The sequence below is a fragment of the Varroa destructor genome, unplaced genomic scaffold, assembly GCF_002443255.2.
Source record: "Varroa destructor unplaced genomic scaffold, Vdes_3.0 BEIS01000002.1, whole genome shotgun sequence".
In the NCBI taxonomy this organism is placed as follows: Eukaryota; Metazoa; Arthropoda; class Arachnida; order Mesostigmata; family Varroidae; genus Varroa; species Varroa destructor.
This window is the reverse complement of record NW_019211455.1, coordinates 14,934,440-14,948,411: the sequence shown is the minus strand read 5'-3', so window position 1 is coordinate 14,948,411 and position 13,972 is coordinate 14,934,440. Positions and strand designations below refer to the sequence as shown.

Below are 13,972 nucleotides of genomic sequence, written 5' to 3'. Positions count from 1 at the left end.
ATATATCCGTTTGGTGTGTAGTAAATTCGAAAACGACTAAATTTGTCATGGCTTGCCGTCATATTTCAGTCGAGATCTATCAGATAAAATTATCCAGCCCGTTTAAGCATATCGATGTCAACTTATTAGCACATGTGTTTTACTAAAAAACATATACAGAGATAAAAAAAACATACATATAAAAGACCGCACATAGGACAAAAGAAAAACACAAGCTGGGTTCATCCGATAATGACGCGTGTCGGTTGCGTTTTATTACGATTAACAAATAATTTATAACTTCTACGTACACTGTCGTAAACCATTAGCGTTGTCTATTTGCTTAAAGCCTATAGACAGTTTCTCATTTTCCTTTCATCGTATCCCACGCGTCTCCTATAATAGTAATAATAATAATAAAGAGTATTGCAAAACTTGTCCCAAGTTCAACTGTCGTAGCCAGGCTAAGTTCTACGCTGCAGGATCCCTTCCTGTTCTTTCTCTCCACTTTCAATCTCTGAAAGCGCGCCACAGTTACGATATTTTTAACGCCACGTTCAAAGCAAACAATTCGAAACCAAAAGTTTGTATGCCGGCGACGTCAGCCGAATATTTATACACATGGGGTACGTGTGATTTTAACGAAACGCGGTCGCAGCCAACGGCGGCTGAAACTGGCACAACTTCAAACAGCGCGATTTTCGCCAATGCATTCGTTCGAGTTAATTATTAATCAGTTATCGTATGGACGCAAAGTGATATGGGCACAAAGCTAAAAGCGCGCTCATTTTCAAACTTTGGCACTCGGCTGGCTGGCTTCAGGTCGTTAAGCTAAACGCTTTTCGATCCTATATTAGATAATTCTGTAAATCCATCGTAATATAATGTCTCGAGTATCGATGATGGTTAGTAAAGATAAATAGTACGTCAGACTGCTGTTATTTACTGCCAAGCGTATATATATACAATATTTTGAACGTTCGACGAGCGATGCCTTCGGAATTGCGCCGTATGTTCTACACACAATAGCATATTAACTAACTTTACCACTTACTGGTTCACGCACGACGGGAACACTGACCTGATAGATGTTAAATGTACTATAGAATACTGTAGTCTGCTGCGTTCCGACATATTAACCCAGCCGATTCTTCACCTAGAATGTTATCACTGCCACTGCGATCATGTATAACTATTTATTACCAGTAGTTGCCAGTGCAATGCAAAAGGCGAACGTGACTCGAAAAGTAGTTTTGCTTTTTATATTAAAGTAGCGGGCACAATTTTCCTGCCGCGTCATGTGCCACTCATCACCAACAGAAGGCCCCCGCGGTTTGTTCGAGTGGCGGAGTTGACCTAAACTGCAGACGGATTCGAAGTTAGATCGAAATCATCGTCACCTATATTCACTAATCATAGGCAATACGAGTCACGGATTGCTCTTTTAGCCTGATCGTCGCGGACAGAGTCCGCTAGCCCTAGGACGGCCAGGAAAGCAAAGGCAGAGCGGACCAAGGCAGATAAGCATATACTTCATTTGCCTTCATCGCAAGAAAGCCGCCTGCAAGCTTACTCGAATTCATGCTCTTTGGGTCCTTCCATGAGCACATTCTCGACGCTCCCAAACAGACCTGGTCCTTTTGAACTTCTCCCATATTTTCAGAGTTCTTTGGCTTTTTAGCCAGTAGATCCACCAAGAGACTTCTGTCGTATTTGTTCGGCGTTTTCCGTCAGCCCAAACTGTTTCAACTCATGGTCATTGTTTACTGCGCTAGGTACCGGCTACTGAAACCTAAAATGCCGAAAAAATCACCATTAACCAACAGAAGCTAAAGGTAGATGCTTCCACGATTATTATTATTATCACACATAATGTGTGTTGACAGCAAGAAAACACCTAGGCTAGGTTAGTTATTGACAGATAGGCAATGTTGGTTTTGCCGTAACAATCAAATTCGGTTAACTAAACGACATTTCCAATGCAATCGTACTGCGTTATGAAATTATCATTCCGACGGTTTTCCATCTTTCAAATGCATCACAAGATGTTCGTCTTTATGCCACGCAGTAAACGGAAATTAGCTGACATGGGAAACGTATTTTATTACCCGTTTAACGTGGGTTTCTTATGGGTTTAACATGGGTAACAAAGGGATCTCCGTTTCAAGCATGCTGGAAATCGAGTCAACGCCCGAAAGTCAAATAAAACTTGCATAGATATCTGTGACGGTTTGCTAATACTTTGGTTAGACAAACAGGATATGATAACAATTCGGATACGCTAATGCAGCATGGGGAGGAGTTTAAGAACTATTTAAAGAAACCATCGGAAACTTTGACGGCATGAAGCCGACTGGTCGTATGTAAAGTTCCTTGCGTCACCTACAACGGTAAAGGGCGTGACGAAAACTTTGTTAGGCACTAACATCCCGGTTTATCTATCCACCGTCTTCCAGTTTTCCCATTTAGTTTGTTCCCTTCTCTGGTTCCTTGATCTCCTCGTGTCCGCCTACTTCAAATCAGTGTCATGCGATTAACGAAGTAAAAAGTATGCCATGTCGTCGACACCACGGTTTCGTCTCATCAGCTGGAATATATGCAAAAAATGGGTGTATTTAGTGGGCGTACCTTTATGTTCAAATTTGTTCAGAGTTTCTAGGAAGTAACCACAGGTATTCTAGAAAATGTTTTCTCAACGATTCATTCGCTTGTAAATGCGTCTTGATCAAGGTGGTGTTTCATATGATTGGGAAAGTCGAAACCCGTTATATGAATGTTAGGCCCTGAGAATGACGCCGTACACAAAACAAAGTGTATCTACGTTTGGCTTCAAATCTGGACCACTATGTGTCGCGAAGTGTAGCAAGCCAAAACATTAACACGGCACTCACGGAGACATGTACGTTATTGGTTTCCAACTCAGTGTCCAATAGCTGAGTGCTTTTTGCGACTAACTATACCTCTGCCTGAATGGCCCTGAGGCTGGTTTCTGCAACAGGTCTTAAAAGACTATCTTTTCTACAAAGTTTGGTCGAATACATCTGGATGTTGCCTCAGGTATATGTTCTCATATAGTGCATATTTGGATCTGTGCGGTTCTGCAAATATCAATACGAGCGTACCCATTAAACAGCCTCTAGTCTTACCTATAGAGGTCTGCGAGTGCTGTTTAGATTACTCCAACGATTGCAGGCCGTGTGTTGCTAAGGTAACGTCAGCCAAGTTACAATAAGTCGGTTTCGTCCAGAACATCTATGGACTGTCACTTACATTACTACTTGTGTATATTGAATACGCTTGCTCCAGCCTTTTGCTGCAGTCTGTTGTTTTTTCAAGTAATAAACTTACCCAAAGGACACCGCATTAAGTTAGCGTCTACATTTGACCTCGATCCGCTGACCACTCAGAGATATACAGATTTCAAGTGGATTTGGAGACACGACAAGAGATTCGATTGCTGAAAATTGCTGCTGCTCGACAGAAAAAAGGTTGAGGTCAGAGCGCCATGATGTAAAGGGAGGGTCGGCTAACTTATCTGTGACACGAACTAAACGACGAAGTGATTTTTATTAAAAGTATTTTTTTTGCAAATATCTATAAGTTACTCGTGTAAGCCGTAGTTGATCGTTGATAGTAACTAGGTAATTGAATGAAGTGGTGAACGGTAGCCGTATGGTATATTAAGTAAAAAAAAAAAAGCATGAAAGTAGTCTAGGACCTGACGTAGTGAGATAAAAGTGACCACAATTTGTAATAAACACTGAACCAAAAGCAGATTGAGCCTTCAGCATCGCACTTAATGCCGTAAAGATCATATGTAATTAACCATTTTATTTGTCATATAAGCGATGTCACGACTGAGCACAGGTGGGCGCATGTCCATTATCGGATATATCAGAATTTTCGCCTTTTTCTGTTTCTTGGCGTAGTGCACATTTTTCAGTAGTACTCTAGTAGTGCTCCATTATAGTATATCGAGACCCGAGAATCACCAATGGATTCTTACGATAATACATTTGGACCCAAGATTGGCTATGTTTAACAATTGCAATATATACTAATCGTTTGGTAATGGATTTTCTATGGATGAACTTCGATTTAGTGACCTATCTGAAAGAAGGTCACTCACGTTAGAATACACAGTATGAATCTTACAATTCAAGAATAGCATCAACGCACTATAATAATAGATTAGTAGATAGGTTTTCCGTTGATTACTTATTCTGTACTGGATTTACTGGGTACCATAGTGTTAAATGTGCATTTTAATTAAGAAACATTCACATTGGCACATTATATGATCTCGGTGCTCTGAACATCTACTGAAAAAAAAAAAAGAGTTTATCAGCATTGACAATACTAAAATATCTTATTTATAACGATAGTTGGGAGGCGATCTGTAGTACTATATAATTTGCAACAATGGGTAGATGGGTTCGCGTATGGATCATATCCTTCAGCTTCCTTGATAAACGCCATTTTAACGATTATCACAAGTGCTCTTCTCGATACAAATGGGGATCGGTAAAACGTAAAGCATAAGCCTTTCCTTTTTCTATTTTTAGACGTGAAACAAAAAGCCAGAATGTATAACTTCAATCAACAGTCCCTTTTAGCGAAACACGTGATACAACGGAGCCCATCGAAGCGCGGCTTTTTGCAAGGCACGTGTCTATATAAATACCATTAGCATGCATAAAGAAAGCAAACTTATAATCATTGGCTACGTTGATACTGCCAGTCAAATCCAATATCTCTTTTTCTCGAAATTTAATCTATAGAAATAAATCAAGTTAGTCGGATTCGTTCAATAGCACCTACCTCAACATAGACAACTACTTTGAAGACCTTTCGCTTTTTTTACTACCAAAGCTTGGAATATCTCGGAATCCGGTTAGACAGTTGATATGGCAGATACGCGAACAAATTGCTTGAAGCCGCCGGTATCAGATAACAACGTTTTGAAAAAAACAAGTATCGGAATTGTCTATGGCTACAGCACAGCATTGTGCCGTGTCGAAATCACGTTCACGTATACGTAAATACGTTTCTTGTTATTATATAGTTATTGTCTATATACAGATATGCATGCCTTCTGAAAATTCATTACACCATAATACTTATCATACCCTGATTTTTATGCGAAATACCGTTTTTGTAGGTCGTCGTCGTCGTCGACGACGACGACGATAATGGTGATGACCGATTCGCACCTTTTATGAAAAAAAATGGCTTCATTAATTCGTTGAAAAAACAAGTAACCTCCTGCCGGCTTTTCCGTTGGTAAATTTATCTTGCCTAGGCAATTTGGACAAATGTGATTATATATGACTCCGCTTTTCTGAGTCGTCCCTGCTTCTTTATGATGCCGTAACGTAAACTTCAATTAATTTTGAAAAATGTGCACGTTCACATACGTTCACCTTTACTTTCAAAATTTCTACGAGATGTTTTCTGGATAACCGAGAAAAGAGTTTTAGCCAAAAAAATAGTCTCAATTTTTTCGGGCAGCTTATTTCATGGCGTCAATTATTCTGGTGTATTAAGTTAATTAAGCGTAACTGATTACGTGTCGTATAATCTCGTCAGTATGGAATTCCGCTTTTTTAACGTCGAAGTTGCTGTAGTACCAAAAGTTGATGTATGTCCTAGCGAGGCTGCGATCGATTTGTCCATATCTAGGCTTAAAATTCTATATTGTAACTGATCATATCGTCATAAATGCATAATATACGCACACTGTATAAGCACTATACACGATTTTGCTTGCGGTTCATTATAATCATTACATGAATAGTCTTCTGTGCTTCAACACTTTACCTCGGCTTTTTACGTACAGATGGGCCTACAAAATATTCACACATTCACAAATGGGTTACTGTGCACGAAAACGCTACATAGTCATAAATACTGATATACCAAATTGATAGTCGGAACAGCTTTTTATTGTATTTTGTCCGAATGAACAACGTGGGCCCGTGAAAAGTTTCCCCCTCTCACGGATCCGTAAATCAGTATAGACGTCTCCGAAACGCTGGTAATAGACTGGACTAACATGAGGATCGAAAACAAACTGGGATCTTTTGAAAAGCGTCCCTGAAAATGTCTGCCCTAAAATGTTGGGCCTACATTGCCCTGAATGGGTTTGAACTGTTCAGGTTTTTGGGGCGGAGTTCCCTAAGTATTGCAACGCTTGCGCTATAACGTAAGAATGTCCGCCTATAGCTAGGGCCCTGAATATTCTGTCTATGGGGTTGGACTATTCCATAACTACATTTTATGAAGGAACTGCTCGCTTGTGTATGAGGCACAGATGCACCGGTTATGCGCCGGGCACGACTGTGCTATCTCAGTGGTTCGTGCTCGTCGCGCGACAGAGATCCGCTATGTTGAAGAAATTGTCAAACATAAGACTGTAGTCGTCATCGTTTCCATTATCAATAAGATTCATCCTGGACTTATGAATTCCGATGCGTATTATTAAATATATCATATTTTAGAATTGATTTTCTGCAAACCAAAAGATGTAACGAGTCAGAGAAGCTCAGCTCTTAATTAGCAAGCTTAATGAAACAATAGGGAACGTACGTCATCGAACGTACATATACGCGTGTGTACGTTATGAAATTTGACTTTTTAACCCCCTCAATCCTAAAAGCGGGATTTTTGACAGTAAGAAGACATTATATATATATATAAATCACTAAATATATCATATCACTAAATCCGCATATGAATAATCGTATAGCGCAAACATCGACTAATAGTGGCTATAATACTGCATCATATTACTAAGAAAGTCGCTGAAGGGGCTTCATTTGAACTTCGTCTAAAATCGCCGGTATGTTGACCACTGTTCTACTTGTCCATGCGTCAGAGGCCATGTATCTGTTTCGGTGTTCCATACTGTTCGCTCGATTGTATTTGCAAGCAATACAATAATAAAGCTAAAAAAAAAAAAAAAAAGGTAGAATGTAATACATTTGGAGATCGATTTTTGATGGCTAGATGAAAATTGCACCATAACTATATGTGCCCTGCATGTCTTGAGTGATCCACTCCGTTCACAAGCTAAACAATGGTAGTAGTAATAACAACATAAAGTAACGATTACGGGAAACAAGCGTTTTCACTAATAAAAACGTCAACTCAATGTTTAATGATGTGAGATGAAGATGCGGAAAAAATTAACAAACCCCCGTATATTATTATCATACTATAGTTGATTACAGTATAATACTATACGGTACTACGGATGTTCCTCTTGTCGTAAACACCGTTAGCCGGTAGTCAGAAGGTGCGAATATAGAACTTCACCACTGGTTTTCCTATATACATTAATACATGAATCACAGGAGTTCTTTTGTAACTAGCAAACTTCTATGAGGTATGCAACGACACCTATACAACGTCTTCTTAGCGAATGAGCCTTGAAGCCAGTGTCAACGTACTGAATCCGATACAAAAGCGTCATCTCTTCGCCATAGTGGACTAACAATTTTTTACTTTCATTTTCTTCCAAATCCATTCTGGGACTCATTCATTTGACCTAGATTAGTTTTGTCAAAGCCCCGATTTCGGCCCAATTTGTATTCACACGTGAAGATTATATAGCCTAGAGAAACAGCACCACTGACCTTTAAAATAGCCAACAACGATATGACGACTGAGCCGAACCGAGTGAGTTCCTTTCTATATTTTGTTACTTTGCCAATATCAATAAGTCCAAATTGATCTACATAAGTTATTTGCAAAATGTAATCGCGTCCTACTGTCGACCAACCGATCTTCAGATATAACGTCGGATAAAGCTGGTAATTTAATTATCAGTTTCACAATCACTGGCATTGGGTCATAGCGATGGATCTTGGACCAAGTCCTCTGATTATAACGTTTTCTTTAATCTTGAACATAATAACTTTTCATAATTTCTAAACAGGAATATGGCATTGCCCTATAGCACTGTTTATTGAATTGCTTCATGACTATAAAAACGGGACGTGCGATACAAATGAACATTAAAGCTACTAGTGTAAAATACGTTATGTAAATAACGTTTTTACTTCATGTTTACTTGCCGCATGACCCATAGAAGCTTCCTCATATGACTTCCATATGAATCCACATGACCTTTTTTACTCTATAATGGTGCCTAGCGTGTATGGTATAGCAGCATAATTTTTCCAGAGTCACAAAAAGACAGTAATTGCAATTTAAAATCTGCTTGGAGAAAAACTTCACAATAGGATGCTTGGAAGCGTTTCACTACCCACTGCCTAACTAGTAAATAGAGATATTCAAGTAGATATCCCAAATGTACGAATACCACAATTCGAAAGCGCAACCATATTGGTAACACTTTTCGGCGCAGCAAGCAGAAATCGTACGTTTGCTTTAGACCAAACAACACGTTTTAATCATTAACAAATAAAATAGTTCTTGTTCGTTTGTTCAGTACGGATTGTACTATTTATCAAAGCTACCGCCGGTCCCTCCACTCGATCTACCGCAGCTAAATTATACAGCGCGCGGCATACAGATTCAACAGTCGGAATCTATCACTTATGCTCAAAATCGGCCTATTCACTAGACCCTAAACAGCCTTCGGTCCGCTTGCCAAAATTTGGCATGATCATGTTTAAGACTAGAACTGTACTTCGACTAGATGGGATCCTGAGCTATTGATCCTATATTCCGGGAGGTCTGTATGCATCCCAGTAGCGCGTTGTGAGCACGGGTGCGCTATACCAATATCGGGTGTTTCTTCGCGACCTTAGAGGATCACTCCAACAGAATAAAACATTGAGAGCCTAATAACAGCCTAAAAATCACGAGAATGGCACTAATAAATCTCTTTTTCTATTCCTTCGATAACGTTATGCAATGCAACGACACAGCGGATGGGTCGTTGCTTTGAACAGCTATACAGACTCACACATAGACTGCTTACGTGCGCCCACGACTTCCCTACGTGAAAACGGCTACCTTCTGTTCGGATACGGATCTGCACTTTCAACTGGTACTGAACATCTTCAGGGTTACGTTAGATTTAATACACCCAGACATTTCAATGATATGACAAATCCAGAGCTGCTAGTAAAATGGCCGAAACCTCAAATATATACTATAAAAACCGCTTATCATGGTGGCACAGCTATCACCAGGAGGAGACAGTTACCATTGACGACTTTTATGGACGGTTACCATGGCACGAACCGCTTAAGATTTGTGATAAATATCCCTACAAAGTTGAAACGAAAAGAAGCTTCGAAGAATTTACGTCTCAACAAATAATAATTACTTCTAAATTCCCATCCAGATAACTGGTATAAATTTATTGGCTATGACTCACCTCCTTTGCTAAGTGATCGAATTAATTGTTTAGTTAAATGCGAAAAAAATTATCTAAAAATTACATCATTTAATAATAATACTAAAGAAAAATATATTGTATTTGTTAATAAAGCTTTTGATTTTATTCAAGAATACTTGTTTACTCCTATATATCCTCCTATATATATAATGTGAAAAAAATTGTCAAAAAATTACATCATTTAATATCTTTTATAATATAATAATACTTTTCACATTTAACTAAGCAATTAATTCTATCGCTTAAAAAAGGAGATGAGTCATAGCCAATAAACGTATACCAATTATCTGGATGGGAATTAGAAGTACTACCTTTTTTAGACGTAAATTCTTCGAAGCCTCCCTTCGTCCCAACTTTGTAGGGATATCTATCACAAATTTTAAGCAGTTCATCCCATGGTAACCATCCATGAAAGTCATCCATGATAACTGTTTTTTCCCGGTGATAGTTGTGCCACCATGATGAGCGGTTTTTATAGTGTATACCTGAGGTTTCAGCCATTTTACTAGCAGCTCTGGATTTTCCCGTATGAGTTGGGCCAATAAAGATGTAAACGTCAGATCTATAGTTGCGAGGTGTAACGGGAACGAGAAGATTTCGTAATTGATGAAGTCCTCTGTGGTAACGAACGTAAATGGACGAAGTTTCTTGGGAAATTTGTTGTGTGCTTGCATTGTCATGTAGTGAGCGATGGCAGGCTGCTTCGAGGTCCGATCTTTGGCCTTGACTATGGATTTTTCCGAATTCATTAAATGTTCCAGATTTTGAACAATATTTATAATTGGCGCGGTTGGTTAGTTTAGCTTTTTCGATGTGAGCCGATAATGATAGTGTCGCTTGGACTTTAACAAAGGATCGGGGGTTAGGAAATCTAATGTAGCATTGTAAATGTCTAGTATTAGGAGCGAAGCATCACCTTTTGGCTCGATCCATAGTGTCAGGTATGAGCCAAGCAACTGTTTAAATAGTAAGTGGAGAGGGTAAACGAAAAGGGAAATGTAGCGAAGCGACTGCTTGGTCATTTCGCGACAGAACTTCTCAAGCGGTCAAAGGTCATAGCATGAGAGTATAAAAGGAAGGAGCGGTCGAGATAAGATCAGTAATCAAGTGCCACTTATAGCAATAACATCGGCTAGCGGGGCAGACCCCCCTAGTTCCTTCAAAAGGGGATACTGCGAACGCTCACAGAGCGAACGTTTTGCTGTGCACAATCTTCAAGTGTTTTATTTACATGACTGATATCGAATTAGTCCCTTTAGTACCAAGAGTAAGACAACCACTTAAGAGAAGAAGGAAAGGAGGAGTAAAGCAAGGTTTGTTAGGGTTGGTATGGGGTTAACTCTAAAGCCACACGGTGGTTCTATGAAGCTTCTCATGGGCCAATGCGCTCATTTCTTTGTACAGCTCTGCCAGTGCATGTCGTTCGGTCTTGCCAATGCACCTTCGATGTTCCAGAGGCTGATGGACAATGTTATTAGGGCTCTAGCGAGATGGCTCTCATCTACTTCGAAGATGTCTACTTATTTTGACATTCACATAACTCACCTGGAAAAGTACTGAGAGCAAGTGACTGTTGAAAGAGATGCACCTTGGCAACTTTAAGGAATGGTGTTTCTATGCCACACAATCATGGCCATCAGAATTCCGTGAAGGCCCGGGTGGCCACACCTTACCGACCTCATGTTGGCTGAAACGCTAAAAAGTTGCTTGAATCTAGGTTCCTGTTACTGGCTCTTAACAGAGGATTCCCAATTCAGATGGCGACGATCACACGCTCGCTCTACGCGAGATACCTCATTTGGAACGACCACCACTACAAGCCTATTGGCTATTGCAATCCAGTATCACAGAAGAGTTCGTCAAGTAGGAGGAGCATTTTGTCCAGAATTAACGCGCTGAGCTCCGACCTTACACGGGTACGATTTTGGGGTCCCACTAACGCTAATGTTTAGCCTGATAGTGCTGGTAGTACAAAACAACGTCTCTGAAGTACACAGGGCACAGAAAAGTGACTTTTATCTGAGCAATTAGAGGGAGGGGCTTGCGTTCTAGCGTGTATACTCAAGGATGGCGTAGCCTGGCGAGTCAAGAGTAAGCGAACGTTGTTTAACGTTTTATTCTTTAAGGTGAAGGAAGCTACCACTTTATGTTATTCTAAGGGGAGCGGTCGACTTCGGCATCCAGAAGACGTTACAACGCATTATGGAGACTTTTTTTATCCGTTTCGGAGGCGTGGGCCCAACGTGAGGCTTGCCAGAGACGTGGCGCGATGCGCTGTGCCGGCGCCGAATTTTCCCGTCGAGATGGTCAGGTTAGCCTTTATGGGCTACCTGAAAGTACCAGGCAGTAAATTTTTCAGGTTTTAGTAGTGCCGTTGCGCAACGGAAAGCGGTATGCCACGAAATAGTGCCGGAGCACGTACAGGCAGCTATGATAATAAGCAATGGCACAAGAAAGTGCGGTTTGAACAGAAAAGTCTGTCCCATACAAGTTCGAAAACAGCATGAGCCTTCTGGTAAAGGGCAAACGAGCAACATCGGAATCTATGTAGCAGCTGTTTCACTGTGGGCCATTTACTATTGTGAGCCGAGTGACCCCATATGGTTAAGATATTCTCACGCCTCCATGCCAGCAACTGACCATAAAAGCGAACTGTATATAGCAGTATATTAGGAAACATTTTTTGATAGCACGGCCGAATGTAAAGACGCGCCGAAAACATATTACATAGTTTATATCTGTATACAGAATGCTGTATGAGGCGAAAGAAATTGCTAGTTGTAAATTTTATTTATTTTTTATATTATAATAACTTATATTATTATATATTATAAAGTTTATTAGCATTCGTGCTTTTACGTTTCATATGCCGTTAGCACGATGTAAAGACATCGGGGCCGTCTTGCGCGTGGATCATCATAAGCCGTAATAAGGGCTTGCGTAAACCTGAGGAGCACGCAAGAAATACTGGAGTACCTTCTATCTAACCTAGTACTGCTGACTTCATAAAAATGTTGTTTATAAAACACGACAGTAGCTAAGTTAATAATGATAGCCAGCAAATACACAGAATACGAGCTTATATATCGTACGTTGCTTTTTAACCAGTAACCGATTTAATAGATTTAGTTATCAATCACTTCAGAAAGAAACTACTGATCTACCTCAAACCTAAATAAATTTGGTCTCAAGACGTTATTCGGATTACGTCATTTTGTTCAACATGGCCTATATTGTCGTCAAATCTCGAAAAGTAGATACCACAGGTCCTGCTATTAAACAATCGCTATTTCTATCGCTGTCGTGTCTGAGATGGCTATTATTGCATTTGTGCGTCTACCTCTCTATCAACAAAGCGATTATTATCCTCAAAACTCGTAAACACTTTTCCACAGACGTGACCACCATCATCTACAAAACCCACCCCAGTAGACACATCAACTAGTGGCCAGTGGCCAACACAGGAATTATCAAAAGGGTCCGCATATGCTAGTGCACCAGCTTCAACGGGAAAACTTTGTATGCGTTTATAGAAGATGCGATGCTTACAATGGATGATCACTTAGCATAACAATTAGGATTTAGGTTAAATACTAAATATTGATGAAGGAATACAAGGCTTACGTTATGAACAAGCATTGAGGGTGGCTAAAGTTCCGGATGACGGCCGGCAAAAATTTATAGGAACGGAGGGTTTGAAACGAAAATACCAGAATTGTGCAGGCTCGAATCTGAGCGTGCTTAAAATCAGCAGTACGACATTCGACATTTGACCGTGATGATATTTAGTTATGTTTATGTCGATAGAAACGATCCATTCGTCTTTTTGCAGGCAAGTATCATATATATACCGGCAAGCAACTAATAAGCACGTAGATGATAAATTAGGTGGTTGCGTTACCTACCCTACATGGCCAAGCACCTTGCTCCTTTTTCCCAATCAACTGTACCAACCGTTCTAGTTGTTCTTACTAGTAAGTTTCACTTACTATTTTCGTTTATACGTGTGGATTGGTGTCTCGCTGACGCAGTTACGGGGCCCTGTGAAGTATTCCATCGTAGATGATCTGTAGGGCGTCGTTCTCTCGATGACCTTGAGTACCCATATCTGGCTTCGCGTCAATATGTCTTCATCGAAGCTACGTGCACGAGATGAGCTTAACTGATAGCCAGCACTATCCCATCCTGTGAAGCGGAAAGCTGTCTTCTGATTCACCATATTCGTACGAGTATTTAGCTAAGGTATCGAAGATCTGTTAAAAAAGAGCCTGATTAAACGTCTGTAGGTACGAGCATGTTGGCTAGAAGCCGCACATGCTTCGGAGGATCGTTCTAATAGTAGAGCGTCTCTAGAGAGATAGAAGTAGATCTCACTTAACCAGTATAGCTCTTATATCACGCACGGTACACCTATATCTCGGTCTACCTTCTTACTCAAAGCGCTTTGACAGAATGATAACCCACCATCGTTCAAAGATGGGAAACTACGCCCTTGACCTGGATGTCGCTGATTTCTAAAAACGTTTATTGGAATGATAAATGAATGAAAGCCATGAACCACTTATCAAGGAAGATTCCGTTTTCATTTCGCGGGCTTTCACATTCTACTGTATGAACTTA

At 40.1% G+C, this 13,972-nt stretch overlaps 1 long non-coding RNA gene across 3 annotated transcripts; it reads right to left on the bottom strand.

Moving 5' to 3' along the window:
• Positions 1-220: 220 nt before the first annotated feature.
• On the bottom strand, positions 221-13,480 carry LOC111245330 (uncharacterized). 3 transcript variants are annotated; one of them, XR_002671285.2, is made up of 4 exons: positions 13,342-13,480; positions 10,898-11,682; positions 6,772-6,926; positions 221-2,566 (listed from the first exon to the last, which is right to left on the bottom strand). It is a non-coding gene; the product is annotated as an uncharacterized LOC111245330 (long non-coding RNA). The 3 variants fall into 3 exon arrangements; XR_002671284.2 differs by lacking the exon at positions 6,772-6,926 and having other exon boundaries at positions 221-1,771; positions 2,366-2,566; XR_002671283.2 differs by lacking the exon at positions 6,772-6,926.
• Positions 13,481-13,972: the final 492 nt, after the last annotated feature.